Below are 6301 nucleotides of genomic sequence, written 5' to 3'. Positions count from 1 at the left end.
CTTTTTGGTAAAAACTCAACTTGTGGTGTTTGGAGGAGAAAGAATGCTGAGTTGCATCCAAAGAACACCATACCTACTGTGAAGCATGGGGGTGGAAACATCATGCTTTGGGGCTGTTTTTCTGCAAAGGGACCAGGACGACTGATCCCTGCAAATAAAATAATGAATTGGGCCATGTATCGTGAGATTTTGAGTGAAAACCTCCTTCTTCAGCAAGGACATTGAAGATGAAATGTGGCTGGGTCTTTCAGCATGACAATGATCCAAAACACACCGCCCGGGCAACGAAGGAGTGGCTTCATAAGAAGCATTTCAAGGTCCTGGAGTGGTCTTGCCAGTCTCCAGATCTCAACCCCATTGAAAACCTTTGGAGGTAGTTAAAAGTCGGTGTTGCCCAGGGACAAAACATCACTGCTCTAGAGGAGATCTGCATGGAGGAATGGGCCAAAATACCAGCAACAGTGTGTGAAAACCTTGTGAAGACTTACAGAAAAGGTTTGACCTCTGTCATTGCTAACAAAGGGTATATAACAAAGTATTGAGATGAACTTTTGTTATTGACCAAATACTTATTTTTCCACCATCATTTGCAAATAAATTCTTTAAAAATCAGACAATGTGATTTTCTGGATTTTTTTTTTCTCATTTTGTCTATCAAAGTTGAAGTATACCTATGATGAAAATTACAGGCCTCTCTCATCTTTTTAAGTGGGCGACCTTGCACAATTGGTGGCTGACTAAATACTTTTTTGCCCAACTGTAGTTTGATCTAACAAAGTGTACATTTGTTGCATCGCCTTTTCATTTTAATCAAGATCCCTCTACTCAATGCATTAAATGTACAGCATATCTGAGGCCTTCATAGTGGGGAGGAGATTAAGCTAAAAATATTCAGCAGTGATCAGCAATTACTTTCTGGTAGGTATGATTAGCTAATGCAAAGTGTTGTTGCACCCTAGAGAGGGCTATAGGAGCATGGTCAGACCATGTAGTTTTTTTTAGTAGTTACATCTGTATTGAAATCATTTGTCTGCAATAACTCAGTCATTAGTCATTCTACAGGGGCAAGCGACTTTGGTGCCCATTGTCACCCCTGTTCATCTTGGCGGCGAGAATTGGAGCTTCTTCAGATATTACAGGATTCCTTAGATGATCCAGAGAGGATAAAGTATCATTATACGCAGGCGACACACTTCTTTATCTGGGGAACACTACTTTCTCTCTCCAAAATGCAAAGTATCTTACAGAACATTTTGGTTCCTTCTCAGGTTTCTCTATAAATTGGAGCAAGTTGGTTCTTTAGATTAACTTTTATTCCCACTGATAGCTTGTGCTCGCTCCCTCAAAATAGTCATTTCATTCAAATATTTGGGATTTCAGATTACCCCCTACTGACTCTTATGCAATGTTTCTTTTGTACTGTACTCTTCATATAATCTGCAGTGTCTGTATCTCTGTTGGTTTTTTGGCACAAAATATAAGTTTTTCTGATTTAAAAAATCGTTTTCATTGAGATGTAAATATCCCTGTGAAGAAATGCTTTGAATGTCGTCCTCTGTGGGGTCATCCTTGGATGAGTCAGGAACAACATTAAAGCGGAGTTCTGGCCACAGAAAAAAAATTTCAATGAACATACCCCCGGAACAGTCAGGGCTAGTACATTCCACAATGGATAGCCTCTGATCTGTCCCGGTTCGCACTTAGCTTTTACAAGAAATACTTACTTTTAAAATTTCTTCTCCAGCACTGCCATCTCAGGTGCGGGCAGCTTGAAGCCAGCGCGATCCTCTTCTGCGTCCTCTTTTGTCCTCTTCGGTCCCACGATGCACTGCCCTGGCCCAGCCGTCACTTCCGGGTCTGCAGCGTCACCCCTGCACAGCTTCTGGGCATGCCCAGAAGCTGTATAGCAAGGTATGACGCGCCTACACCGGAACTGACGTCGGGGCCGGTGCAGGCGCATTGATTCCTGGGATCGATGACGTTCAGCTCCCAGGAATCATTGCAAAGCGGAAGTGACGGCACGGGCCGTGGCCGAGGAAGGAGGAAGTGGATGGTAAGGTGAATATATTATCCTCTCTAAAAAGGTAAGTTAAAAAAAAAAAAAAAGGCCGGGAATATCCAATTCGGGCTCAGGAAAGGATAAGGAAGCTGATGCCATAAAATCTACAGGCATGCTTTTGTGACCGGAACTCCGCTTTACTGTCACCTTTCTGAAACCTTCTAACAATCTTCAACATTTTGCTAAGGAAGGAAATTTGCTTTACATTCACAGCATATACTGTATATTTACAAGTGGCGTTATTAATATAACAAGTTAAGACCATAAATCTATCATTCAGGTCCAATTCAAAGTTGTTAATGATTGAAAAAAAAACGTATTCTTATCAAAGCAATGAGGATGGCACATGTTCTGGTTTGTGCACTTGATAGGAAATTTTGGTTTGAGGGAAGGTCTTATGGTGGAGCTTAGTTGGCTTTTTTACATGTAAGTAAGTCTCTAAAAATACACTATATCACTCTTTGTGATCCTGGCATAGGTCCCTGTGTTTGTGGGGAGATGAAACGCAACTGGTGTACTGTGAAAAATGTGGTAATGATTTTATCTTTTGCTTTGTCAACATTGATCAACAAAGGGGTAAGCAGACATTTTGACAAGAAAATTTGCAATAGATATTGAAACATAACTAGTAAAGAAGTCTTAAAAATGTGAACCTTGTAGGGTAAGTGTTCTGTGGGTACTTTACATGAGCAGAGAGGAGATAATTAACTTTGTAATCAAGAGTATATGGTCAATTGGGACTTGACCACCATTTAGGCAAGAGCCGAGCCTGTCAGGTGGGTGTTTGCCAACTAGGGGTTCCTTGGGTAGCAGATGTATTCACCCCTCCCCCCTTTCATTTTTTATAATTGCAGAAGCCACAATGAATTGGCATTGATGGTTCCATCTCTAGACAGGATTTGTTTGAATAGATATTACGGAATACTTTATTAATCCCAATATAAAAATTGGGAATTCCCACCTCGAGAAACTATTGCGCAGCATTTTGGTAATCAATAGCAGACATTTTCATTCCATGATGGTAACTTGGGGTAGATCAGCGAATAAAGAAATTCCTAAGTGGGGGTCCATTAGTGGGGTAACCAATTTAAGAAGTTTTTATGAGCTGCTTCTTTATGATACAATCTGTAACGTTCCTGGGAAGACGTTCAGAAAGGTGCAAGCGCTTGCGCAAATTAATGAAAAAAGAATAACTGTTAAAAAAAAATCATAAGGTATTTTCATAAACCATATTTTCTTTACAAAAAAATTTGCTTTAAAAAAAATGCTGCCAAGTACTGTTTTTTGTCTACATTTTACACAAAACATAATACCAGTGTATGCCAACTTACTATATCCATAAAAAAAAAAAACTACCATGACACAGTGGAACTACCCTTATTGTTTTGTAAGCTATAATGTTATTGTGAGGGAGCTGGGGATGTTTATCTTTATTATGTAGCTTTATTGGTCCTTTCATTTGCCAGAAAATGTGTTTTTGTTTCTTCTTGTCAATCTTTGATTCTTGGGCTGTTGCTGTAAAATACTCTTCCTCTTTGTGTTTAAGTGGTGGGATATTTGCAGTTGTCTTCACTGGTTTTGGTCCAGCTTTTGAAGGTTTACGATAGCAGATCAGTGTTGTGCGTTGTCTGCCTAATTGAAATTTGGCTCCTGTGTCCTGTTCTCACCGGTCAACCCATCTGTTCACTAATTAGTGCAGGAAATCCATTTGCACAATCTTGGCCTCCAGCCCCGTAGCTGCCGCTTTGGCAGATTCAGTTATATAATCTCCCTCGTTTTGCTCACTCCACCATGGCTGATGTCGCAGGAATCCAAAAAGATGACATAATGCTTCTATCCTGAGCAAGTTTTCCAGAGATTTATACTCTACTAGTAGATTTGTACCAAGGAATATTTTCACAGTCATGGCCTGTCAAATTAAGGTTGTCGGTACAGATAAGTAAATTTATCCATTTCAGTTCAACATTTTGATGCAAATTGGATAGGTTCACAAATGCCACAATCACAAAGATTGTGCATACAGCCTTTTCAGCATTGTAGTGCAGTACAAAGTACAGTAGTGACTCACTGTGCTGTAACACGGGTGTACTGGGAAGCTGCATTGGGGTCCCTTTCAGAATGGAGTGTAATGTGCATTACTGTAACCTACATGTTATTGCAACACACTGGGGTCAGTGGGGTCTTTGTCATCCTTGGTAAGTCACAAACCCTGACACTCTGGGAATTTTTTGTCACCTAATTTAATTTGTGGCAATGGCTCACTAGGTCACAATGCCCAGCATATAGATACCTGCCATATAGCATGTGCTAAGTAATTGCTTTCTTGACAAGTTCCCTTTAGGTCTCAACCACATAGCCAAAAAGGAAAAAAAAATCATAAATCTAGAATCAAATTAAAGGGATAAGGAAAGACTGCAACTGCTCCAAGTCTTGGGCATATTCCTTCAATCCCCCTCTGCACTGGGTGTGGGTATTAGGAGTACATCCTGCTCAGCACATAAACTGTATATAAAAATAAAGGGGGACAAAGCTACACATCCATGAATTCTCATCATGAAGTTTAAATGAAGCAGTTGGCTTTTAACATAGTCCCCACCCTAAACCATTTGTCAGAGGAGCGCGGCTTAGAGCATTGACTATGGGGTTGATTTACTAAAACTGGAGAGTGCAAAATCTGGTGCAGCTTTGCATGGTAGCCAATCAACTAATCCAACTTCAGCTTGTTTACATAAGCTTTGACAAAATCCCTGAAAGCTAATTGATTTCAATGCAGAAATGCACCAGATTTTGCACTCCAGATTTAGTACTCCAGATTTAGTAATTCAACACCTATATTAGAAACCAACTTCTTTGATTAAACTTCGTGGAAGTGCTAGTTTTCCTTCGCTGGTACTAAAGAGATAAAAAACGAATAAGGTAAAAAGCAAGAAGTGTATAGGGATGGTAGAATTTTTTTTGTGTATGTATACAGGTATATATACACACACTATATTACCAAAAGTATTGAGATGCCGGCTTTTACACACATGAACTTAACAGCATCGCAGTATTAGTCCTTAGGGTTCAATATTGAGTTGACCTACCCTTTGAAGCTATAACCGCTTCAACTCTTCTGGGAAGGCTGTCCACAAGATTTAGGAGTGTGTCTATGGCAGGGATCCTGAAACTACGGCCCTCCAGCTGTGGTGGAACTACACATCCCATGAGGCATTGTAAAACTCTGACATTCACAGATATGACTAGGCATGATGGGAATTGTAGTTCCTGAACAACTGGAGGGCCATAGTTTGAAGACCCCTGGTCTATGGGAATGTTTGACCATTCTTCCAGAAGTGCATTTGTGAGGTCAGGCACTGATGTGGATGAGAAGGTCTGGCTCGCAGTCTCCGCTCTAATTCATCCCAAAGGTGTCCTATTGGATTGAGGTCAGGACTCTGTGCAGGTCAGTCAAGTTCACCCCAAACTCGCTCATCCATGTCTTTATGGACCTTGCTTTGTGCAATGGTCCAAATCATTTGGCTGAGCGGGGATTATGCTGCTGGGTTGTTTTTCAGGGGTTGGTCTTGGCCCCTTAGTTCCAGTGAAGGGAACTCTTAAGGCGTCAGGACACAAAGACATTTTGGACAAATTCATGCTCCCAACTTTGCGGAACAGTTTGGGGATGGTCGCTTCATGTTCTAACATGATTGCACACCAGTGCAGAAAGCAAGTATGTGTGTGTCTGTATATATTTTATTTATATGCAGTATCTCAAAAAAGTGAGTACACCCCTCACCTTTTTTGTTAATACTTTATTATATCTTTTTATGTGACAACACTGAAGAAATTACACTTTGCTACAATGTAAAGTAGTGAATGTACAGCTTGTATAACAGTGTAAATTTGCTGTTCCATCAAAATAACTCATCACACAGCCTTTATTGTCTAAACCGCTGGCAACAAAAGTGAGTACACTCCTAAGTGAAAATGTCCAAATTGGGCCCAATTAGCCATTTTCCCTCCCCAGTGTCATGTGACACAAGTGTTACAAGGTCTCAGGTGTGAAAGGGGAGCAGGTGTATTCAATTTGGTGTTTTCGCTCTCACTCTCTCATACTGGTCACTGAAAATTCAACATGGCACCTCATGGCAAAGAACTCTCTGAGGATCTGAAAAAATAATTGTTGCTCTACAAAGATGGCCTAGGCTATAAGAAGTTTGCCAAGACCCTGAAATCGAGCTGCAGCAAGGTGGCCAAGACCAA

The 6301-nt window shown here is 40.6% G+C and overlaps 2 protein-coding genes and 1 pseudogene across 7 annotated transcripts in view; 2 read left to right on the top strand and 1 right to left on the bottom strand.

Moving 5' to 3' along the window:
• LOC309559823 overlaps positions 1-117 on the top strand; it is a 1583-nt pseudogene extending 1466 nt beyond the window's left edge. The window contains exon 2 of the transcript in view: positions 1-117. This exon is cut by the window's left edge and continues 519 nt beyond it. The product of the transcript in view is annotated as an uncharacterized misc_RNA (transcript).
• RALGPS1 (Ral GEF with PH domain and SH3 binding motif 1) overlaps positions 1-6301 on the top strand; it is a 1028186-nt gene that overhangs the window by 533673 nt on the left and 488212 nt on the right. The window lies entirely within an intron of this gene.
• The window catches only part of ANGPTL2 (angiopoietin like 2), a 40057-nt gene that overhangs the window by 19100 nt on the left and 14656 nt on the right, over positions 1-6301 (bottom strand). The window lies entirely within an intron of this gene.

Source organism: Pelophylax lessonae, assembly GCF_965119305.1.
Source record: "Pelophylax lessonae genome assembly, chromosome: 7".
In the NCBI taxonomy this organism is placed as follows: Eukaryota; Metazoa; Chordata; class Amphibia; order Anura; family Ranidae; genus Pelophylax; species Pelophylax lessonae.
The sequence above is the reverse complement of the archived record's forward strand: the minus strand, read 5'-3'. Positions and strand labels throughout refer to the sequence as shown.